The following is a 12,264-nucleotide window of genomic DNA, read 5'->3' on the forward strand; positions in this document are numbered from 1 at the left end:
TCCTCATGTTGCATTAGAGGTCTGGGGCCAGCAATAATCTGGTTGAAGACACGCTACCCTCACAGCCTGGTGGGGGGGTGTGTGTGTCTACAAACCCATTCCTGTCTGAACACATGTATTCCTAGAAAACTGTCAGCAGAAAACGAAGCCTGAGTGGAGAATTTGTAACCTGTTTCTTGAGCTGTTTCTGACAACAAGCCTCATTCGAAAGGACCGCTTTCTATACAGTGTACCATCCAAAATGAACTTCCTGATCGATTTTTAGATTATTAGACAGGGCTTCTAATTTCTTGGCTGTTTTTCTTCAACAGGACATTTTGGAAGCTGAGGTTTTCATGGCGATAGTGACTGGTGAGAAATCATGTAAAAATCATCCAAATATATTTCAAGATATATGGAATATTATATGAAATATAATATTATCTGAAATATATACATTCTATATAAAAGAAACACACTAAAGGATATATACTATTTCCCAAACACTACTTATTTTGACCGTTTTTATTGTAAAAGTCAGATGGCTCAGATGGTAAAGAGTCTACCTGTAGTGTGGGAGACCTGGGATTGGGAAGATCCCTTGGTGAAGGGAATGGCTACCCACGCCAGTATTCTTGCCTGGAGAATCCCCACGGACAGAGGAGCCTGGTAGGTTAGCATTCACAGGGTCACAAAGAGTCGGACATGACTGAGCGGCTAACACTCTCACAGGCTCAAAGGTACATTGCAAAAGTCAGATCCAATGAGGGGAAAAAGATATCATTAAAAATGGACAACCACGTGAGACATCAAGCCATTCAGTGCCTTCAAAACACTGGTCCTCCAGTGCCTTGTGCTTTGGAGAAGGCAATGGCAACCCACTCCTGTACTCTTGCCTGGAAAATCCCATGGACGGAGGAGCCTGGTGGGCTGCAGTCCATGGGGTTGCTAGGAGTCAGACATGACTGAGCGACTTCACTTTCACTTTTCACTTTCATGCATTGGAGAAGGAAATGGCAACCCACTGCAGTGTTCTTGGCTGGAGAATCCCAGGGATGGGGGAGCCTGGTGGACTGCCATCTATGGGGCTGCACAAAATCGGACACGACTGAAGCGACTTAGCAGCAGCAGCAGCAGCCTCGTGCTTACTCAGTCGCTAAGTCGTGTCCAACTCTGTGACTACATGGACTGTAGCCCACCAGGCTCCTCTGTCCAGGGGATGCCAGGCTCCTCTGTCCATGGGATTCTCCAGGCAAGAATCCTGGAGTGGGTTGTCATTTCCTCCTCCAGGGGATCTTCTCCACCTGGGGATCAAACCCTGGTCTCTTACATTGCAGGCAGATTCTTTACCATCTGAGCTATGACGCAAGAAAATTGAGGAAGTTGAATCTCCTCCATCTCCTGCACCAACAAGGCTCCTCCTGACCCAGGGATCGAACCCACATCTCCTAGGTTGCAGGCATATTCTTTACCCATTGAGCCATCAGGGAAGCCCATTTCTGGCTCCTAGAGGTAAATGCTTAGTAAAATGTTCTCATCTGTCCCTCCAAGAATATTTATAAGTGAGCGTCTCTGTGCTTGTCTTGACTAAGTGAGTTCTGCCATGCACAAAGAGATGCTGCCTGACGGACCTGCTCTGACTGGGTAGGATGTTCGTGTTCTCCAAGTTTTGCTTCTGCTTGTCTCTTTCTTCCCCTGGCTCACCTCCTCGGCAACACCTGTAGCTCTCTGTCCATACCAGCCCAGTCACAGAGAGATACCAGAGAACACCCTTCCAGATTCGGGGCTGCCTGTTCATACAGCTTCCTCACCCTGCTTGCCTGACCCCACAGCAGACTCCAGCCACCTGAGGTTCTAACAAATGAGACCAGTGCCTTCTCAGCTCAGAAGAGCCGCTTGACTATTCTAAGCCACTCGCTCACCCACCCGCCCACCTGGAATCCGCACTCAAGCAAAACGCTAGGTTCACCCCATCAATTCTCTGTTTTCTCAAAAGAGCATTATTCTGTCTGTCTGCTGGTCAAAATCAGAAGGTAGTTGTCCTAGATGGCCAAGACACACATGGAGGGATGCTCCATACCACTAATTAACAGAGAAATTCTAATAGAAACTCCACTGAAGTATGACATCACAGTAGTCGGAATGGCCATCGAAAAGAAAAAAATCTACAGAAATGGATGCTGGAGAGGGTGATGTCTCTTGCAGCATCGATAGGCATGTAAATTGACACATCCATTTATGGAGAACTGCATGAAGGTTTCTTAAGAAACAAGAAAGAGAGTTACCATGGGACCCACCCACCCCACTCCTGGGTGTTTATCTGGGGAAATCTTTTAAATTAATAAATGGTTGATTGCACTGGCTAAGTGTCTAATGATCTCTTTGCTGCTGCCTGAGCTTTTCTCTAGGTGGGTGGGGGATAGTTTTCATTGTGGTGTTGGAGAAGACTCTTGAGAGGCCCTTGGACTGCAAGGAGATCCAACCAGTCCATCCTGAAGGAAATCAATCCTGAATGTTCATTGGAAGGACTGATGCTGACGCTGAAGCTCCAATATTCTGACCACCTGATGCGAAGAGCTGACTCATTTGAAAAGACCGTGATGCTGGGAAAGACTGAGGGCAGGAGGAGAAGGGGGCGACAGAGGATGAGATGGTTGGATGGCATCACTGACTCAATGGACATGAGTATGAACAAACTCTGAGTTCACAGGGTCACAAAGATTTGGACATGACTGAGTGACTGAACAATGTGATTAGTGTCAATAATGAAGACAATTACTGTCTTTAGTCCCTTTTCTCCCCAGATTTAGAACTGTTCCAATCCCTATAACTTTTGCTTGGGTCGTATTTCCCTATTTTCTAATCTAACAGGATGTGCTTGGTAACTATGGCTATTTTAATCATTTCTTTAGTAACTGTTTCCCCAAGTCTATGAGAAAAAACTACTATGTTTCTTTATCTTTCCTTTCAGTGGCATCCCAAGGCTTGTGGGATCCTAGCTCCCCAACCCCGGATTGAACCTGGGCCCTTTAGCAGTGAAACTGAATAACCAGCGAAGTCTCAAGCTGTGTCCTTTCTGTCAGACCTGTCAAAGAAAAAGAAAGAAAGTGAAGTCACTTAGTCATATCCCACTCTTTGTGACCCCATGGACTGTAGCTCACCAGGCTCCTCCACCCATGGAACTTTCCAGGCAAGAATACTGGAGTGGATGGCTATTCCCTCCTCCAGGGGATCTTCCCAATCCAGGGATCAAACCCGGGTCTCCCACATTGCGGGCAGACACTTTACCAGCGGAGCCACCAGGGAATCCCACAAAGTATATAGGTCAGACCTGTCAAAAGTCTATCCTCTATACTCTGTGGGGGCTGCCCTGGTGGCTCAGCTGGTAAAGAATCTGTGTGCAATGCAGGAGACCTGGGTTCAATTTCTAGGTTGGGAAGGTCCCCTGGAGAAGGGCATGGCAACCCACTCCAGTATTCTTGCCTGGAGAATTCCCATGGACAGAGGAGCCTGGATGGGCCCAGTCCATGGGACCGTGAAGAGTTGGACATGCCTCAGTGACTAAGCACACATACGCTACGTGTCATTTGTATGAACTACTTTATAAATCTTAACTATGCTCTGAAACACAGCCCTAGATTTTTCTAGTCCTCAACGTGCCATTCAAGGCCAAGTTCAATTCCATCTGGGATTCTCTCACCGTGAGAGCCCCTCTCTCCTTGGCAAAAAGATCATACCTCCTTTCCCTTACTGGGGAGTTCTCTTCATACTTAATCACCTGCCAAGTCTACAGTTTACTGACTGTACAGTTCAAGGCAGAGAGGGAAATTACTTCAGCAAAATAAAAGAACACAGCTTTGGGTGACTCTGAAAGCGTCTAATAGTCTCTTGGGTGGAGACTTGCTTCCTCATTCAAGAGCTAAATAGCTCACAAAAAAGGATCTTTAGAGAGCATTTTTTCTCCCTTGGCATGGGATGTGGGATCTTAAATTTCCTGACCAGGGATCGAACCTGGGCCCCTTGTGTTGGAACTGCAGAGTCTTAATCACTGGACTACCAGGAAGTCCCCCAGTGACAAGATCATTAGAGAAAGGTCATGTGTGTTGCTAACTAACCAGTGGTCAAAGGTTTCAGCTGGACTTCCCTGGTGGCTCAGCTGGTAAAGAACCTGCCTGCTAATGCAGCACACAGGAGACTTCAGTTTGATCCCTGGGTGGGGCAGATCCCCTGGAGGAGGGAATGGCAACCCACTCCGTTGTTCTTGCCTGGAGAATCCCATGGACAGAGGAGCCTGGTGGGCTACAGTCCGTGGGGTTGCAAAGAGTCGGCCACGTCTGAGTGACAATTTCATTTTTCATGAAAGTGAAAGTTAGTTGCAGTCATGTCTTGACTCTTTGGGATCCCATGGACTGTAGGATTCTTTGTCTTTGGCTCCTCTGTCCTTGGAATTCTCCAGGCAAGAGTACTGGAGTGGGTTGCCATTTTCCTTCATTTTTCACAGTTGTATAATATAAGTGTCAGCTGTTTACTTCCTAACTCGGGAAGCCAAAGCAACCACATATAACCTCCACCAGTAGACTCTTCCATGCCAAAATTAAAAATACAAAGTAATTAAGACCACTGGGCTTCCCAGGCAGCTCAGTGGTGAAGAACCTGCCTGCTGATGCAGGAGACACGAGGGATGTGGGTTCGACCCCTGCATTGGGAACATGCCCTAGAGAAGGAAGTGGCAGCCTGCTCCGGTATTCCTGCCTGGGAAAATTTCACGGACAGGGGAGCCATGGAGTTGCAAAGAGTTGGACATGACTGAACTGGCATGCCGGAGAAGGCAATGGCACCCCACTCCAGTACTCTGGCCTGGAAAACCTCATGGACGGAGGAGCCTGGAAGGCTGCAGTCCATGAGGTTGCTAAGAGTCGGACACAACTGAGCGACTTCCCTTTCATTTTTGACTTTCATGCATCGGAGAAGGAAATGGCAACCCACTCCAGTGTTCCTGCCTGGAGAATCCCAGGTACGGGGGAGCCTGGTGGGCTGCCGTCTACGGGGTCACACAGAGTCGGACACGACTGAAGCAACTTAGCAGCAGCAGCAGCAGAACCGGTATGTACATGCAAAGGAATCAGCTCAAGCCATTTCAGATATTTCTGTGCTGCCTGCAGCAACCAGTAACCCAAGTTAGGTTTGAAAGTAGAGCAAGCGGGTTTATTCTTAGCACGAAGTCAGATATTTCTGTAACCCAGGATGGGCTGGAGGAGAGCGCGGGTGGTATTGCTTAGAGAGACATCAGAGAGCTGATGAAAGCGTGAAGCCCCGGAAGGTGATGGTCACAGCCGTTCATACGCCGAGAGGGCAGGTCTCAGGGACCGCCTTTATGGCAGGGACCCCTGCAGAGGGTATCTCTGCACTTTCAGCACTTGACAATAAATTAGGCTGGGCACGACCCCCTCCTGGGCAAACCCCTCTCTTTATCTGCCTTGCTCTGCAGTACTTTATTATAAGCTGAAGCTCAGGGCAACCTCGGGAAAACATGAGATGTCACCGCTGGAAGAAACAGCTGGGGAGGTCTGCCTGCTTTCTGCAATCCCCCGTACATGCCTCATCCTCAGTGAAACATTGCTTTCCCTTCTCCTTTCATCAAATGTCACCAAATAGAATATCACATTTAAAAGTCCTTTGTGCTATACAGGTACAAAATATTCTATTCCTGTGAACAGAAAGGGCTCTTGCTTTTTATCAGAATGGAAAGGGCAGAAAGGGCTCCTGCTTTTTATTCGAGTGCACGGAGGACCTTCTGAATTTTAAATCAGTTCAGAATGGCTCGAAATAGTAGCTGAACGGGCAGTCGTCACGGCGACCGGGGCTCTTGGGGGAAATAAAAGAGGCTCCTCAGTCAACAAGAAAGCAGAGAGTTTATAAATTCATTGCTAAGTAAAGTCTGGCAGTTATGAAAGCTGTTGATGAGTAAAGACGCTGAAGAGCCTTCTAAGTGTTGTACAAAATTTCCTCCATGGCATCATGTACCAAACAGGCTTATAGAGTCACCATCCGGAACTAATGGAGCTGAAATGAAATTGTAAATCTGTGTGCTGTGGATTTGCTTGGCATGGAAGCTATTAGAGATCCTTGGAGAATGAAGGTCGAAGAGACACGCCGATATCATTTCCAAGTGGTAAACACAAAAGCCATTAAAAAATAAAAACAAGTCAAGTTGCATGTGTATTTATAATTGTCAATGCTTGCCCATTGAAGGAATGTATGTGAGCAGTTTTTGTTAGATTTTTTTAAATTTATTTTTAATTGAAGGATAATTGCTCTACAGTATTGCGTTGGTTTCTATGTGGATCATTTTCCTAGTCTTTTCAGAATTTGCCACAATGCTATTTCTGCTTCTTTTTTTATTTTAATTTGGCCACAAGGGGTATAGGATCTTAACTCACCTGAAAAGTGAAAAATGAAAGTGAAAGTCACTCAGTCGTGTCCAACTCTTTGCTACCCCATGGACTATACAGTCCGTGGAATTCTGCAGGCCAGAATACTGGAGTGGGTAGCCTTGCCCTTCTCCAGGGGATCTTCCCAACCCAGGGATCGAACCCAGGTCTCCCACATTGCAGGCAGATTCTTTACCAGCTGAGCCACCAGGGAAGCCCAAGAATATTGGAGTGGGTAGCCTGTCCCTTTCCAGGAGATCTTCCTGACCCAGGAATCAAACTAGAGTCTCCTGCATTGCAGGCAGATTCTTTACCAACTGAGCTATCAGGGAATCCCTAACCCCCCTACCAGGGATTGAACTTCAATCCCCTGCACTGGAAGGTGATGTCTTAACTACTGGACCGCCAGCAAACCTGTCTGAAACAATATGCCTCGCCTATGTTTTGGAAGAAGAAGAAATATTTTCTTTTTATCGATCCCTTTGGGAGGAAATGGAGAGTATTTTATTATAACATGTATCATGTTCATTCTACCACATCTGAAATTTTCCTTATTTTGATACTTAATGAGTTATCAGAAATATTGACAGCTTGTCACTACTTTGCTGCATAATCATAACTATAAGTACATGAACTTTATAGAAAATTGTAATGACTACGTAAAAATCTGTTGCACCTTAAGGTAGAGAAATTAAACAAGAAAACTGACTAATATAGTTCGAATGGCATATGGGAATCAAATTGAAAACGTGAAAAGTGAAACTTAGTCGCATAGTCGTGTCTGACTCTTCACGACCCCATGGATTGGGGACGGCCGGGCTCCTCTGTCCGCGGGATTCTCTAGGCAGGAATACTGGAATAGGTGGCCGTTTCCTCCTCCAGGGGATCTTCCCCACCCAAGGATCGAACCTGAGTCTCCTGCATTGCAGGCAGACTCTCATTAGGAGTTTGGAATTAACATATACATGCTGCTTCATATAAAACAGATAAGCCACAACGAGAGGCCATATAGCACAGCCGACTAAACTCAATATTCTGTAATAACCTATTAAGGGAAATGAATCTGAAAGAGAGCAGATACGTGCATCTATTTGTATAACTGAATCACTTTGCTGTAAAGCAGAAAAGCTAACACAATATTGTAAATCAACTATACTTCAATTAAAAAAAAAACAAAACAGGGATATCTCTGGTGGTCCAGCGGCTAAGACTCCACACTTCTACTGCAGAGGGTGTGGCTTGATCCCTGGTCAGGGAACCACATCCTGCATGCTGCAACTAAGACCCAGCAGCAGAGCCGAATTATAAGAAAAAGAATCATATCGGAAGCAGCGTTAACTTACGTTTGTACCAAATACGAAAACGGCTCAACTTCATTTCTTGGTATGAACTGAGCACCCATTAAACAGCAAAAGTCTAGGAATAAATGATAAAAAAAAAAAGATGCTGTATCACATAGGCGCTCAGCACGACCTCCACTGTATCTGGCGGTCAGAGAATGGACAACAAAGTATCAAGATAAAGAATCGAAAAGAGCTCCAGCAGAAAGTGCCCAGAGAAAGATAGCCGACGTCTTCTCAGCTGCTGTCAATTCTAGAAAGTCTTGGAAAACGGTTAAGAATCTCAAGACACGGAGTGAGAGTCTCCTGTCTGAAGCTCTGTCGTTTCACACAACATGGAGTGATGGAAAGAGAAGTGTGCGTCCACTGGACGGAAGGAGATGCGCAAGGTGTATCTCCACCTGGGGTTTCCTACCATAGGATTGTCACACATCACGGGCGACCCTGAAGGCATTTCCAAGCATGCATGCGTCCACATGCAGCGGTTCCCATTGTTCCTTGACCTGAAAGACGTGAACAGCCGCAAAAATACAGACTGCTCTTGAACACGGTAAAACAAGTGTAGACACATATCTGCATCTAAGTGAGGAAATGACGCATTATACCATGAACTTGGAACGCATCCATGCATTTTTTTTTTGTCTCACTCTCACATTACAGTTCCGTAATTTTCAACAAATGGTCATACTTATCACATGCGATTGATGTGGCTTAGTTGCTAAGTCATACGGTTGACGCTTTTGAGACCCAGGGGAGTATAGTTCCACCAGGGTCCTCTGTCCATGGGATTTTCCAAGCAAGAACACTGGAGCCAGTTGCCATTTCCTTCTCCAGGGGATCTTCCCAACCCAGGGATCAAACCCACGTCTCCTGGATTGGCGGGTGGATTCTTTACCCCTGAGACAACAGAGAAGCCCGCTTTTCAGATCACATCATCTCAAAATGGAACATGGATGCAATGTACTTTGCTTCTGTGATCAATAATTCCTACTAGAAAATCAAATCCTTTTCTGCCAAGAATTGAACTCTGAGCTCCACGTCTTTCTATTTGAAAAGGAGATTATTATAAATTGCATGTGACATGAATCTATGGGAAAATGGATATAGTCAGTCATATTTCATCCCCACTCATTAAGGTATAGTGAAACAACTTATACTGGTGACAGGTATTTATATAAAGCAAATGAGATGGAAAAGATGTATTGAGTGGGCCAAAACGTTCATTCAAGGTTTGTTTGGTTTTTTTTTTTTTTTTTTTTTTGGTAATATGTTACAGGAAAAGCCCAAACAAACTTCTTGGCCAAGCCACTATGATAGATTTTCATCATTGTTTATTAATTCCTGATAGTTGTGATCCTTTCTCCAGACTTCATTTATTTTTAAAATTGCAGTATAGTTGTTTTTTGGGCTTCCCTCATAGCTCAGTTGGTGAAGAATCTGTCCTCAATGCAGGAGACCTGGGTTCGATCCCTGGTTCAGGAAGATTCCCTGGAGAGGGGAATGGCAACCCATTCCAGTATTCTTGCCTGGAGAATCCCATGGACAGAGGAGCCTGGTGGACTACAGTCTTTGGGGTCACAAGGGACGGACATGATTTAGTGACTAAACTAACACCACCACAGGTGTTTTGGATTTCCTTCCCATTTAGGTCACCATAGAGCAATGAGGTGGAGAAGGCAGTGGCACCCCACCCCAGTACTCTTGCCTGGAAAATCCCATGGACGGGGGAGCCTGGTGGGCTGCAGTCCATGGGGTAGTGAAGAGTTGGACACGACTGAGTGACTTCACTTTCACTTTTCACTTTCATGCATTGGAGAAGGAAATGGCAACCCACTCCAGCGTTCTTGCCTGGAGGATCCCAGGGACGGGGGAGCCTGGTGGGCTGCTGTCCATGGGGTTGCACAGAGTCGGACACGACTGAAGTGACTTAGCAGCAGCAGCAGCAGGGCAATGAGAATTCCCTGTGCTATTCGGTAGGTTGTCAAGTTATCTATTTTAAACATAGCACTGTATATATATACTTCCCTGGTGGCTCACTGGTAAAGAATCCCCTTGCAAAGCAAGTGGTAAAGAATCCCCTTGCAAAGCAGATGTGCGCTAAATGCTTGGGTCAGGAAGATCCCCTGGAGAAGGGAATAGCTACCCACTCAATGGCGTCCCACTCCAGTATTCTTCCCTGGAGAATCCCATGGACAGAGGATCCTGACGCTGCAATCCATGGGCATCGCAAAGAGTTGGACAGGACTTAGTGACAAGACAACAACTCTGCGTATGTCTATGTCAATGTTTAATTCCCACGTGAATCTTTTGAGCATCTCATCTTAGTAAGAGAACCTCCTTCTCTGTTATTTCCCCAACAGCCATACTTTTTCTCAGGGAACCTATATTTCAATGTACAACTCATATTCTAAGTAGGCTACTGAGACTCACACCATTCCCCCCAACCCAAATTTCTAGCAAGTCTCCTCAAAAAAACTGAGTAACCAGGAGGTGTAATGAGATTCATTTAAGGAGATTGAAATGGATGGCCAGCTGTGCCTTCTGGCCAGATTATCAAAAACTCTCAGCGCTGCCATTCATGATTCCATTCCTTCAAACCTGCCATTCCCAAACTTTCTTCTGGATTCAGCATCTGATTACAGTATGCATCAGGTTTTATATGGTGGTCAATCATTTTCAGCACATCACGGATCGGGGGATTTCGGCAGAAACTCTAACGCCTGTGACTGGCACTTTTTTATTTTGACTGGCCAACAATTAATTCTGTTATTTCACTAACACTTTGTGGCTTAGTACATTCAATAACTGGAGAAGGAAACGGCAACCCACTTGGGTACTCTTGCCTGGAAATTGCCACGGATGGGGAAGCTCGCAAAGAGTCAGACAGGACTGAGAGACTTCACTTCCTTTCCTGTTTCTCCTCTCTTGTCCAGTAATTAACACCTGGGCTTCCCTGGTGGTTCAGTGGTGAAGAATCTGCCTGCGAATTCAGGGAACATGGGTTCCATCTCAGATCCGGGAAGATCCCGCGTGGCGCGTGAACACAACTCTTCAGCCTCTGCTTGTACAATCTGTTGTTGTCCAGTCGCTCAGTTGTGTCCGACTCTTTGCGACCCTGTGGACCGCAGCAGGCAGGATTCTCTGTCCTTCCCCATCTCCTGGAGCTTGTCCAAACTCATGTCCCATGAGTACACAGCCTGTGCTCCACAACAAGAGAAGCCAGAAGCCCACCCACCACCACTGGAGAGTAGCCCCCACCTGCCACAACCAAACAAAGCCTGGACATAGCTTTGTGATGACCCAGCACAACCAGGAAAAAAAAAAAATTAAGAAAAGATAATTACATCTCACACACCATACGCATTTTCTCCAGCATGGTGAGTTTCAGTTTCATGTTTCGTATCAGAATTAATTACTAGGGTTTTGCTGTCTGTTTGTTGGTCTAATATTCACATCGTCTGAACCAGAACTATATTCTGAAGAACTACCATCTCCTGAGACACTAGTATACTTGTCGCTCAGGCAGTCAGAGGACGTATCTGCGTAAAATTCACCATAAAATTCTTCTTCACTCAAAATCTCACTTTTGAAAAAAAGTTCATTTTTTTGAAAATCTTACACTAATAAACTTGTGTTTCTAAACAGATGCAAGGGGGAAACAAAAGCTTAACGGAGCCAAATGTGAATGGTGACAATTGTTCAGTAGCATAATGAACCCTTGATCAGTGTTAAGCTCTAACATCTTTGCATGGTGATGTTAATTAATTGCATCAGTCTCTAAAAGCATATTGGTAAGTCTCTGGTGAATAATGTGTTAACTATAGCAATTTTCAAAGCATTCATGGGACACACAAAGGTGGTACAGCTAATCCCATTTTTGATCAAAATATATTACAGCACAGAGGTGGGAAAAGCCATTGAAAACACAAGTTTGCCTTAGATAGCATATCAAATAATTTATTTCTATGAAGTTAAAACTTTAATAGATTTAGAATAAAGGTATTTCCCCTAATTTAGACCCCATGGACTATAGCCTACCAGGCTCCTCTGTTCATGGAATTCTACAGGCAAGAACACTGGAGTGGGTTGTCATTTCCTTCTCCAGGGGATCTTCCCCACTCAGGGATCAACCCGGGGTCTCCTGCATTGCAGGCGAATTCTTTACCATCTGAGCCACCAGGGAAGTCATTAGTCAACGATGAACAGGCTCAAAATGTCCCAAATCCTTACTATCCTGTAAAAGGAATCATAAGATTTGCTGAAGTTTCACTATGTTTTCTTTTTTAAAAAAATTGTCAGTTGCCGTAAGTTATTTATCATGTGTGGCATAACAGCAATAGTCAGTAAATGCTGAATTTGCTCTAATAATTTGTTTTTGCTTTCTATAACTATTAACGTTCTTCCGAGTAAAATGGAAAACAGCATGCAATACAGAGATAGCAATTAAATTGTGCTAACTATTAATCACTTCTAAATAACTGCAAACAATTCACTCTTGGGGGTATAAATGTATT

The sequence above is a fragment of the Ovis aries genome, chromosome Y, assembly GCF_016772045.2.
Source record: "Ovis aries strain OAR_USU_Benz2616 breed Rambouillet chromosome Y, ARS-UI_Ramb_v3.0, whole genome shotgun sequence".
NCBI lineage: Eukaryota > Metazoa > Chordata > Mammalia > Artiodactyla > Bovidae > Ovis > Ovis aries.